The following is a 13,812-nucleotide window of genomic DNA, read 5'->3' as shown; positions in this document are numbered from 1 at the left end:
TATAATTACTTTTTCTCTCCGTTCTTTAAAAAACAAGGCCGATAGCCATTAGTCCCGTGCTCTCGTGTAATGAATGAATGCGTGAATGTAGGATTTACATGAAATTCTTAAAGATAAACTAAAATGACCAAATAATGGGCTGAAATGACTTACATAAATAAAATGTAAATGACTTTAATGAACTTAAGGATGAATTGAATGACCTTAAGAATGGCTTGAATGCTTAAAAATAACTGAAATCCTTCAAAATCAACTTGAATGATCTGGAGAATGACTTGAATGGCTTTGAGACTGACTGGTTGTAAAGTAGGTGATCATTTAATATTAAGTTAATACAAAAAAAGTGATCCCCCACTTTATATCACAAAGTTACCCACATAAGTACAGCATGTAGTAAGAACAGATACTACATTTGATCTTGGCCAAAAGGCCAAGAAAAGGGCATTTATTTGCTCCTCCACCGAGCAAATTAGGCACAAGACCGACTTTTTTATGTGAGAGGTGAAGAGGAAATGGGGACCAACTCCCCGGGGAGTAGGGGAGCTGGATAGTGATAATTGGTATGAAGGGTTGCCCCTACATTGACCAAGGTCTTATATGTGAGGCTGCCCCACATATGGTCTTTGCTTGCAGTATCTGCCGGAACAGATACTACACTTTTATCTCGGTCAAAAGGCCAAGAAAAACTTAAAAAGCTAAGAACAGTATCTATTAATAACATACCTTTAATCTTAACCAAAAGTCAAAGCACAAAAGTGTTAGGGACAGACCGACCGACAGACCGACTAACCGACCGACGGACCGACTCGACGGAGTGACTTATAGAGTCGCTTGCATGCGACTAAAAAACATTTCATATACAGATGCTAAGATCCGTATTTCGGTCAATGAAAATAATCTCTAGTTTAAAACTATTGTTTCAGAGAGCAAATGTGAACATTTGACCCACAATATAAAGAACCGCAATACTAGGACAAGAGAATACAGAATAATCACGTCGACACACGGGTTCTAGTTCTATAATCGAAGTTAAGCTACCTTCAGTCTGGTCAGTACCAGATGATTGACCATTTGAGATTACTCTGCGCTATATATGATAAGGATGATGCTATCTTCCTGCAAGAACTTCAACCACCTACGCCATCATCTTCTTTGACTAGGATATACCAGCGACTGTAGACCGTTTATGAATTTGCTATTACCGTAAAACTTCTTTCATTCAAAAGAAGCCGGAACACCTGCCTAGTGGCAGTGGCACTTCGATAAGAAAAGGACAATAAATTTAATTAGACTAAGCCTGACGATAATCAGACTCGGTTATAGCTTACGCCTTACTTGTCATTGGACTAAGGTCGAGGCGAAAATAATATTTGAAATCCGACAACACGATTCCTGCAACGGGAAGACCATTCTCACATTGAAACAAATTACAACTAATCCAAACCTTGACAACTGACTCATAAGCTGAAGACTATTCTCTCGCACACAGAATAAAACAGAGATAAGTCCCTACACAGATAATGTAACCTAGTATATTGTTCAAATGCGTATATTCTTCTGACTGACAAACAATATGGATTTAGACAAGACCGTTCCATAGCAGACATCCTCACTGTAATCTCTGAATGTATATACCATTCACTGGACAAAGCGGATGAGGGCAGAGCGGTAGCTCTAGATATATCTAAGGCTTTTGACAGGGTATGGCATGAGGGTCTCCTCAGGAAACTTAGATCATACGGTATCACTGGTAGAATACGTAACATAATAAAATCCTTCTTAGGTAAGAAAAAAATCCAGGTTTTCCTCGACGGTCATACATCTAAACAATATGATATAAATGCAGGAATGCCTCAGGGTTCTATCCTTGGGCCTCTATTGTTCCTAATATTCATTAATAACCTCCCCGACAAAATTTCCTCTGAGATGGGAATATATGCTGATGACACTACACTCTATATGCATGAGAGGAAAACAAAAGAACACATATCTACACTAAATCATGACCTCCAATCTGTAGTGGAATGGGGACAAAAATGAATAGTCACATTCAATGCTGCCAAGACTAAACTCGTTTCATTCAATGATTACAAGAAACGTTCTCTGCCACCAATAGCAGGGGCCAGTGACTATTTATCTGAGAGTACTTCTTTCAAACTCCTTGACCCAACGTTCACAGGAAACATGAGCTGGAACAATTACATTGAAAGTATTGCCAGGGCCGCAGCTAAGAAGGTAGTTTCTCTCTACCGTGATAGAAAACTACTAACACCCGAAAGTATCCTGTACCTCTATAAGGCCACCATTCGCCCATGTATGGAGTATTGTTGTCACATTTGGGCTGGTGCATCTGCTACTAGTCTCTCGCTCCTAGACAAGGCTCAAAACAGGGTCGACAATCTGATAGGCCCGGAACTGACACCTAAGCTTCAGCCTCTGTCCCATCGACGGAACGTTGCATCCTTCTGCCTGTTCTACAAGTATTTTAATGGTGAATGCTCTGATGAACTGCAGACACTTGTGCCCCCACGACGTAGACACTCTCGACACCCCGACAGGCAGCCAAATCCCACCCACACAGTAGAGAACCCTAGATGTAAAAGATCTTTCTACTCCAGTGGGTTTTTTTTTTACCCCAGAACCGCTAGACTCTGGAATTCCATTCCAGGTCCCTGCTTCCCCAACTGTACTGACATACAGAAGTTCAAATGTAACGTGAATCGACATCTTGCTGCCCAAATTCCAACATTGCACCCCAGTAATTGTTGCCCCCTGATAGTAGCCCCCTACACCAAAGTGGCAATGTGGCTTGTTTGGAGTGAAAATGTAATAAAAAAATAATATTCACGCTGACAAACATAGATACACATTCTAACACTTGTGCTATTTTACTAATTCTTTATTTATCTACGAAAAAGGAGAATATTAAATGGTTTTTAGGTACCCTGGGAATTGCTGGCATCACCTATTTTCGGCCACAATCGAGATAAGTCGAATTAATTTCCGGCATTCCTAATTTTTAATCAAATTTTTTAGATATAAACTGCGCTTAATTTTTCATGTCTGACGAGTTTAATCAAATAACCTGATGAATCTATGACGTTAATACTTTTAGCAATTTTCATTTTTAAACAGTGGTTTAAACATTTTTTGAATCAATGACAATAATTATACTTCGTAAAATAATTAAGGTAATAAAACGTTCAAGCTGCATGAGATCTGTCTTAGTATAACACACGTATTATAAAATAAATTTGGCCTTTATTTCTCTAGATTGGTCACCGTTTTTTTTGTACTTTGAATCAAATTGTTATTATTTATGCATGTAAAATATCGATTCGGATAACAAATATCGAAAAAGTGGCCATAAATATTAATTCATTCACACTGAGCCGGGCACTTATCTACAGGGAGGGTCGCTTTTTCGACGTATTTTCGGAAGTCATTGCCTCTTTTCAATTGTCTAGCCTTAATTTGAACTTACATCACTTACAGTATGACGACGAGTTCGAGCCTGCCTGCCTACTACCAATTTTTTTTTTTTTTGCTCAACACACATTTACAAACACCCGGGCAACCCCGCCCACCTGGGCTAGTCTAGTATAAAAATATCACCGGTCTGTTGGTGTATGTATGTATGTATGTATGTATGTATGTATGTATGTATGTATATATGTATGCCTAAAATTTTTGACAGGCGACGGATTTTCACGCAATCGATACCGTTTGCAAGCTGGACCATTCGACGACAGATATAGAAAAATTAGCCAAAAACAACAATACGCTTACCCTCAACTAGGCATTTTCTAGAGGTAGGGGCCGCTTTTTGCGCCTATATTTTCAAAAGTCGTCCCCTCTTTTCGATTGTCTAGCCTTAATTTTTAACGTACGTCCCTTTCGGCTTGACGATGGGCGCAACAGCTAACGCGTCACGTTTTTTTTTTATACTTTCTTGTCCTCCTCCGCGGTTCAAGCCTGCCTGCCTGTCGCTCTACTACCACCTTTTTTTAGCTCAACACACACCTCCAAACAGTCGGGACACGCCGGGCACCCAGGCTAGTTAGCTATAATCGAAATCGAAACCAAAACATATGAGGAATTCTTGGTAAAATTATTTATAAAAAAAATAGGTGACTTAAGTACCAACTACTATAATATAAATCTCCCCTGTCTGTTAAAGTGTATGTATGTACGTATGTATGTATGTTTGCTTAAAACTTTCGACAGAGTCGACGTATTTTCACGAGATCAGTATCGTTTATAAACACGACCCTCGGACGAAAAATATCGAAGAATTGGCTAAAAACATCAATTATCACACCCTTAACTCGACACTTTTTTGCCAAGAGGGGTCACTTTTCCCCCAATATTTCTGAAAGTCATCCCCTCTTTTCGATAACAAACCTTCATAAAAACCTTCGCCCTTTCTGGTTTGGCGATAGACGAAACGGCAAAGACGTCACGATTTTTTTTTTCACTTTCTTTTTCACCTTCAGAGAACAGGTTCGAGCCTGGCTGCCGACTACCACTATTTTTTTGCTCAACACACACGTCTAACACCCGGGCAACACCGGACTCACAGGTGATTTATAAAAATGCTGTTTTTTTTCTTACCTGAGACAGTTGGCTGCTACTGCAAATAACCTGTTCTTCTGATTCACTGAACATTAAATAAGTTTTACTGAGAATAATGGTATTTCCTCAGGTAAATACATGAGTCGGTATCTGCTCTACTGCACAATTAAATTATAAAATAAAAGCTCTGACGACAAACTGAAAACGGCATTACCTTGTGGGCAACAACAATAAATTTTTATTACTGTTTATGATTTATTTAATTCTGATTTTAGCTTGACTGTGTTTTGTGGAAGGAATAAAACAGATTCTTCCTTTTAAAGTTTAGTTCTTTAATTTTATTTTATTGTTTTAATTGAGGATTTCCTTTCTCAGTACATTACGAGCCAAAGTAATCGAAATCTCTAGGATTAACGGACTATTAAAAATGTTGACAGAAATAATATTACTATTTTAAAATCTCAAATACAAGAACTATCCTTTCCTACTGTACTAAGAACTGTATTATAAATCCCTTCGAACGAACTGAGAAAGAAACTAACATGTACAATCTAGTATGATTTTGAGAATCGATTTCAATCGAATATCAAACAACAATGAACATATATTATTTTTTAATTGGAATATGTGTTGAGATGAGTATTATTTATATTCATTTATTTATTACGACTCATCTTTTAATTATTGTTTCACGACATTTCGACCAACGGAACCCGTGGCGCAATGGACAGAGACGTTGAATCTGTACGGTTCCAAGTGAGCATTGTCTGAAGATAGCGGTTTCAATCCTACCCAAAGCTGGCCAGAGTTTTAGTTGGATAAACATGGTAAGACAACAACCATGGAAAGCAGTAGTTATGGAGGATGTAGTTAGGAGATTTGGAGTTCCTATCCCGTCGAAGTAATCACCTGGCGAAGGCCAGAGAAATAGTTGGCAGAAACGTGCTGAAACAACCACTAATAGGTGGATATCATAGTCTTCAACAAATAATTGAACAATGAATTTCAATCACGATGCATTCAACCATCTTTTTAAGAGCCAAATGTCGCCTAAAATGTAACATTGTTGCAACATCTAGGAGGGAGATTCTCAGAATTCAGTCCCGGCCTTGACAGCTGAAAATCCTGGCTCGGAAATCTAGTGGACAATACCTTTTTCTCCCACTTTCCTACGAGACAAACTGTTGATTTTGTTTTGTCGTTATTTTCATGGCAAGTGCTTGACAGAGTTTTAATCATATTTCCTTAACAACAAACACCGTCTAGCTTCATCCATTGCCATAACATTTCATTGCTATCAATTTATCAGCGATAGGTTTTTTTTGCTTTTTTTTACACAATGGTCACCACTTATCAAGGCCCAGAAGACACTCAGGGATAAGGGTTTTTGCAAGTACATTACGTTAGTGTGGAGATTTGATGAAGTGTTTACTTAAGGGGGCGATTCATTAGGAATTTGTTAACGTTGGACTTGTAGACATCCAAGTTGTAGTCAGATGGGATGCAGGCAGAGGGAACAGAGTTCCACAGGCGTGCAGTTATGAGAAAAAAAGCTTTGTTCATGGAATCCACGTTTTGATTTAGGCACAGATAAAGAGATATAACCGTCAGCATCTGCGGTAGATCTTGCAGAGCGGAAACCATATTGTGTGTCACTAAGAAGGTTGTTACTTCTGAGGTGGTTGACTATTTCTCTATTTAATATGGATTCCAGCAACTTACTCATAACACACAGGAGACTTATTGGTCTGTACTGAGAGGGAGATGACTTATCACCTGAATTCTTAAATACAGGGCAAACTGATGAGGTCTTCCAGCGAGTCGGAAACCACTTCTCCTTAAGGCAGCGCTTAAACAGTTTCGTAAGTATGGGAGCAAGTTCTGGTTGAAGCTTTTTTAACACTATAATTGGGATGCCGTCAGGGCTAGTTTCTTTACTGGAATCAAGGTTCTACTTTTAGGGGAGCTGGTTTTTACCTCACATTAAAAATGGCCTTGTGCCTAATTTGCTCGGTGGGGGAGCAAATAAATACCATCAAGGTTCTTGATTAGCTTGGCGAACTCATGCATGGATATCTGTATGTTACCTGGCATGTTCTGTGTTATAGGAGGAAATATGGGGAGTTGATGGCCTTCGTCGCATCGGGTAGAATTAGCTGCAAAGTTCTTTGCAAATAGTTGGGCCTTGTCTGACGCTGATGAGATGACCTCTGGTCCATTGATAATGGTTAGGATAGAACGCACACTTCTGTTCAGGATCCTATTTGTTATTTGCCAAAACTGGAGGGAACCAAGCCGCTGATCAGCTACCTTGGATTTAACAGACTGGGCATATAGCTCTCTTGCATTTTTTATTACTCTTTTACAGTGGTTGCTGGCAGTCCTGAAAGCAGCTTTAGTCTCGGTGCATCTATTATGTTGGTAGCTATGGAAAAAGTGATTTCTGTGCGCGATAGCAGCAGCACATTCTGGGGAGGACTATGGCTGGCTGTTAGGTTTTTGTTGAAATTTTTTAGATGGTATGAATTGGTCTATGCCTACAATTAACCATTCGGTCGGATCTGATAATATAGAGAACACTTCCTTTTAAAACATGGAGTGCAGAGATAAATCAGATATGAATGTACGGAAGCAATCCAAGTCAGCCTTAGAGTATCGGTATACAGTACGGTGGAGGGGTACGTATGGGGACTTATTACATTTCGTGTTTATCTTAACTGATTCGACGGAGTGGTCGGAGGATCCTAGAGGAGAATGAACGGAACATGAACATAGCTCAGGGGAAGTTGAGAGAAAAAGGTCTAGGAGGCTTGCATATTGACCGGGTGTATCGGGCACACGGGTGGGTTCGCGAACAATCTGAGTGAGGTCATAAGCAATGGCAAAATCATGACAAAACGTCCCCTCATCGTCTGTCTTATTTGAATGGGTCAGCCATTCCACGTTATGGACGTTGAAGTCACCACATATGTGGATGTTAGCCGACGGATGTGCAGACAGGATGTGGTCTATTTTCTCATGTATACTCTTAAAAATAGTAACTCCGCTGTTGTGGAGCCAATAGAGGGTAAATATAAATGCAGTGGTGTTAGCAAGTGCAACCCTGAAACACATATAGGGTAAATTAGGATCTTTTCTAGAGATATCCCTGCCACACGGGAAGCCATCTTTAATGTAGGCACATATTCCATGCCCATGGAGATCTTGGGGTCAGATTTAGATGTTAAGTTAGAGTATCTCTTAATTATGAACTTATCTAGGGAAGTGGTCGGCCCTATTCCAGTTTCGCTTGGAAATAATATGTTCGGTTTCGTCTTCTGTAATTGGGTTTCAACCTCTGGAAGGTTGGAACGTAGACCCCTGATGTTGGAGAAGGAGACCTGGTAGTAGGGGTCTACGTTGGAAGATGGGATTCTAGGTTTAATCGAGTTTTTATTCTGGAGATATATCATGTTGAGGTTTTGGGATTTGTGGAACAGGTCGGCATACTTGGTTAGAGCAGTACAGAGAGGGAAAGTAAGAGAGAAAAAGGCAGGAATTTTTTTTGTAGCACACGTAAAAACACGTTAAATGTGCAGATATTTTCTCAAACGTAAAAACACATTTGCGGCGGATCGTCTATAGATTTTAGTTTTACTCGTTGTTAAAAAAACAATAAACATTCCTTTATTTAACAATTAGCAGAGTAGTCGAAGGTTTTACTTTGAATAAAACCAAATAAAAAAGACACACTGAATCATTTTTGACATCGGAAAATAGGCCCAAACGGTTCCGATTTCGAAAATGATTCCGATACCCCCAAAAGTTCCGATTTTTCCGATTCTGATTAATCGCCCAAATAATAATATCTATGCATAACTATTTAAAGCACATTCTATTAGCAAAGCGTTTTCCCTACAATTACGTATGTTACCCACAATATCGTTGTACTGTTTCTCGTTTTTCTATAGAATGATCGTTTTCAAGTTCAATGTACATGAGTACTTGTAAGTTCGACCCTTTGGATGATTAGATGTTGTCCAATTTTCACTGATTATGGCGATAGGTTCCACCCAGGCATCTGTTATTCATTTATGATTAGTCTTTATATACAGTTTGATCTTGATAAATTATAAGATTTTAGTAAAAGTTACTAATTCATAAAAAAGTGCACAATAATACAGGATGACTAAAAAACGGGCCCCAACTCTAAATAGGCCCCGTTTCTTAGTGTTTTGTCCTGTTTAAATGAAACTTTGGTCATAACTAGTTTATTATATTCAAAACATCACATCAAAAGACTAGGGTATTTGGCCTTTTTTTCTTTTGTCTCCGTTCTACAGCTTATGTTCTAGATGGCTTCTTTTGTTTTTTGTTTTTTTTTTGGGGGGGGGGGGTACCCTGTCCTTTACCACTGCTTAAATTAGACTTGTAATAACTACGAAAGTCTAGATACAACCAATAATTATGTCCATGGAGGATACTTCAGATTTCAGATTCTTTCTCTCGTACGAGGTGTATTTACTAACATCATTGGGGAAAGATTTTTACAAAAGACGATTAAATAAAAATACTATTATTATTATTTACATGGGATTGTTTAAAGTATTTTGATATCCTATAGTTGTTTTTTTTTTTAATTTGATTAATAAATATTCGATTAATTGTAAATTCAGTTTTTATTTATTAAATTAATTATTGAATGGAATTACTAGACTCTGCCTGATGGATTTGTATTTATCTGGATCAGAAGTTGACGCTCAGGCAAGTACGTGCCGTGAACATAACATAACATCTCGTAGTATCAATGGCTCCGTTCTGTCTTGAAAGGCCAAGGATACCGCTGTATGGGCAGCTGCGCGTGTAATTTTATGGCAAGGGTTACACAAGCCTGGGGAACTCTCTTCCTTTTGCCTGTTTCCCACCTGACTACAATTTGGATGTCTTCAAGTCCAACATAAACAAATTCCTGATGAATCGCCCCTTTAAGTAAGACACTTTATCAAAAGCTCAAATACTAACGATTACTACGATACTATACCATCTACGCAATAACCCTTATCCCCGAGTGGCTTCCGGGCCTTGATAAGAGGTCACCTTCATGTAAAAAAAAACACAACCTCACCGGAGAGGACATACATCACCTGAAAGTCCCAAATGATCTCTCATCTGATACTGATCAGGCTCATCGTTGCTTAACTTCGGTGATCTGACGTGAGCCAGCCTATCTAACTGATTATGCCGTATTTGAATTATAGTATACTAGTATAGCACACTCATATTAAAATTAAACAAAATCAATGATAATAAAATGATGAACGCAGGTGCTACTTATATTATTCCCTAGCGATTTTGTCGACACTTTAATTACGAAGCTGATAATAAATTCATTTATGTGTATATTTTTAATTTATTATTTGAATGTCCATGCATTTGAATAATTTAATTAAAATATGTTCATCAGGCCACTTCGTCCCAAAGACAAAGATCCTTGAAGAATGAGTCTTATATTTTTAATACAAGGTTTACAAATCATTACTATGAATCGTTAATTTGTATTTAACTTTTGTATTTATTTCGTGTTACGTTTAAAGTTTCATTTCAGATATTTTTAAATATGCCATTCGATATCCCATGAATACAGATTATTTTAAAAGTGATTATTTTGCTTGATCAGCAATTTAAGATTTGCTAATCTTCTATTTTATTTGGCAGTTTTCTCATTTTTCAAACATGTCCGTTAAAGATTTGTAGCGAAATAATAATGTCGAATTTTCATTGTTTATTTTTATTAACAAAAACGATTAACAAATAATTTATGCCATCCAAATCGTAGTGTTCTTTTTTGTTTTGTTGTACATAGGCATCACTACTTATCAAGGCCAAGAAGACACTCGAAGATAAGTGTTAAAGAATGTACAGTAGACAAGTGGACAATAAAGTAATCGTTAGTAATGGAAATTCGGTAAATTTGTTAACGTATATGGAACGGATCATCAAAAACGTGTTTACGTTAGACTTGAAGACACTCATATTGTAGTCAGCTGGAAAGTAGGAAAACGGAAGACATTTCCACAGGCGTGCAGTTCTGAGAAAGAAGCTTTGTTCATGGAATTTACGTTTAGGTTTAGGCACAGATAAAGAGTGTGGAGAATGATTGATAGTGTTTTCTGTTAGACGGGTGTTTCTTGTGACCATAGATTGAAGCTCAGTCGAGCACTTGCCATGAAAATAACGATAAAGCAGATACAAACTCGCAAGAGTTCTTCTGTGAGTAAGAGGTGTCAGGTAAGAAAAAAGGACATCCCCTACAAGGCTACGAAGTCTATTTTGAACTCTATCAAAGCAGAATAACTCCTTTCTAGCAGCTCTTGCCCAGATGTGACAACAGTACTCAGTCCTCTGACATACCTGGCTCTTATATAGATAGAGAATTGCATCAGCAGTGAGATATCTACTGGATCGATAGAAAGATCCCACAATTTTTCCAGCGGCCTTAGCAAAGGATTTAATGTATGGGTTCCATCTCAGATCAGAAGCCCAGAAGCTTGTCAAAACATGAAGCCTCCCCAAGACGAGAGCCATTCATTTCAATTGATGACAGATGGGGATCAGCGCGTTGATATAAAGGTTAAAGGCTTGGTTCTATACGCATTAAAAGTAACAAGCCACTTCTTTCTCCATTATACCACTTGGTAAGGATCAGAAGACAGATTCGGAGAGAACGTGATCGTTTACGGTCTTAGATGTTTTACCATAGATGGTAGTGTCATCAGCATAAACAAATGATGTAGGCATGTGATTTGAAAGATCATTAATGTAGATCAGGAAAAGTGTTGGGCCCAAAATGGACCCCTGAGGAACTCCAGCATTAATACTGTGAGCTTCTGATGTCTGCCCATCAAGCACTACTCTTATGAACCTATCAGTGAAAAATGATTTAATAATTTGGAAGACTTTTCCAGCTATATCGTAGCCGCAGACCTTGTAAAGTAAACCTTTATGCAATACTCTATCAAACGCCTTTGATATGTAAAGAGGAATTACCCTAGAAATGTAGCCTCTATCGAGAGATTCGCTAATCCTATGAGATATAACTGTAAGCACATCTGATGTAGATGTAGCAGAACGAAAACCATATTGCGTGTCACTAAGGAGGTTATTTTTGCTGAGATGGTTGATTACTTCTCTATTTAACACAGATTCCAGCAACTTACTCATGACGCACAGGAGACCTATTGGCCTGCACTGAGAGGGAGATAGCGATCACCTGAATTCTTAAATACAGGTCATACTGATGACATTTTACAGGGAACCAATTCCCATTCAGACAAGGTTTAAACAGATTTGTAAGTATGAGCGCAAGTTCTGGTTGAAGTTTTGTGATTATTATAATTGGAATACCGTCAGGGCCGGTTGCTTTACTGGAATCAAGGTTTTTGATTAGCTTGGCAACATCACGTAAATATATTTGTATATCACACAGTGTGTTTTCTGCTACAGGAGGAAATATTGGGGGTTGGTAACCTTCATCACAAAGGGTAGAATTAGCTGTAAAGTTCTTGACAAAGAGGTTGGCTTTGTGTGATGCTGACGAGAGCACACGCTTCTGTTCAGGATTGTGTTTACTATTTAACAAAACTGGTGGGAACCAAGCCGCTGATCAGCTATTTCGGACTTGACGGACTGAGCATACAACACTCATGCGTTCTTTATTACTTTTTTTTACAGTGGTTGCTGGCAGTCCTGAATGCGGTTTTAGTCTCAGTAAATCTATTAGGTTTGAAGCAATGGAAAAAGTGATTTCTGTGTGCAATGGCTGCAGAACATTCTGGAGAGAAACACTGTTGGCTGTTGGGTTTTTTTTCTGGAACTTTTTCGAGGTTATGAAACGGTCTATACCTACATTAACCATTCCGTCTGGTCTGATACTATAGAGAACACATTCTCTTAAAACATGTAACACAGAAGTAGACTTTATATAAATGTACGGAAACTATCCTAGTCAGCCCAAGAGTATCGGTATAATGTAAGATGGAGTGGCACATCTGAGGACTTATTACATTTCATTTTTGTTTTACCTGATACAAAAGAGTGATCGGAAGATTCAAGTAAAGACAGAAGGAAAGCTGAACACATTTCAGGGCAAATTGTGAGAAAACGGTCTAGGAGACTGGCATACTGACTGTCAGTATCGGGCACACGATATGAGGTAGGTCATAAGCAATGGAGAAATCATGACACAACCTCTCCTCATCATCGGTCTTGTTTGGGTTAGTTAACTATTTCACATTGTCAACATTGAAATCTCCACACACATGAATATTAGCTGAAGGATAATCAGATAGGACGTGGTCAATTTTCTCAGATATGCTTTTAAAGATAATGACTCCGCTGTTGTGGATGTGATAGAGAACAAATATAAACGCAGTAGTTTGAGCAAGTGCAACCCGGAAGCACATATAGGTAAGTTAGGATCTTCCCTGGAGATGTCCTTACCACATGAAAAGCCATCCTTAATATAGGCACATATTCCATGCCCATAGCGATCTTGGGGGTCAGATTTGAAAGTTAAATTAGAGTATCCCTTAATTACGAACGCATATAGGGAGATAGTCTATCCAATGTCAGTTTCGCTTAGAAATAATAGATCTGGTTTAATCTCCTGTTTGCGTTTCAACCTCTGAAAGATTAGAACGTAGACCTCTGAGAGAGACATGGTAGTAAGGGACTACGTTAAAAATTGGAAATCCGGATTGAATCGTGTATTTTTTATCGGAGCTTTTCATGATATAATTTTTGGAATTTGTGGTATAGATCGACAGACTCCATTGGAGCAGGGTCGAGAGGAAAAGAAAGAGAGAATAGAAATGAAGAAATATATATTTTTTGTAGCACATGAAAAGGTAAAGCCGTAGCAATGAACCACTAATATGTCACCGAGAGGCCCCAGCAGAAGCTACTGCATGATCCAGAGTCCATTCACCAAATAGCAATACAGCAGCCCCAGTACTTTTCACCTGCTGATAGGGCAGTCTCTTTAGTGGTTAATCCAAGGTTCATGTCCCTGACTATCAGGTGGATAACCTCACCTGAGTTAAAACGTTTACCTCCAGCAGCCTTACTAGTGGCATAACTATAAGGATAGACATTGAAACAGAAAATTACCGACATATCTGGGTGCTGTTCACGCAAAATACTGCCAACCTAGAACACAGTTTTTTCTTCTTCCTTTGTTAGAAAAATCACTCATTAAAA

At 38.5% G+C, this 13,812-nt stretch overlaps 1 long non-coding RNA gene and 1 pseudogene across 2 annotated transcripts in view; one reads left to right on the top strand and one right to left on the bottom strand.

The window, feature by feature from the left end:
• The window catches only part of LOC145248844 (uncharacterized), a 1,349,369-nt gene that overhangs the window by 602,973 nt on the left and 732,584 nt on the right, over positions 1-13,812 (top strand). The gene's annotated exons all lie outside the window — the stretch shown is intronic.
• On the bottom strand, positions 306-442 carry LOC145249124 (U2 spliceosomal RNA; annotated as a pseudogene).

This window comes from Euprymna scolopes, chromosome 27, assembly GCF_053919585.1.
Source record: "Euprymna scolopes isolate OS-2025 chromosome 27, ASM5391958v1, whole genome shotgun sequence".
NCBI classification, from domain to species: domain Eukaryota; kingdom Metazoa; phylum Mollusca; class Cephalopoda; order Sepiida; family Sepiolidae; genus Euprymna; species Euprymna scolopes.
Note: the sequence above shows the minus strand (reverse complement) of the source record. Positions and strands in the feature narration are given on the sequence as shown.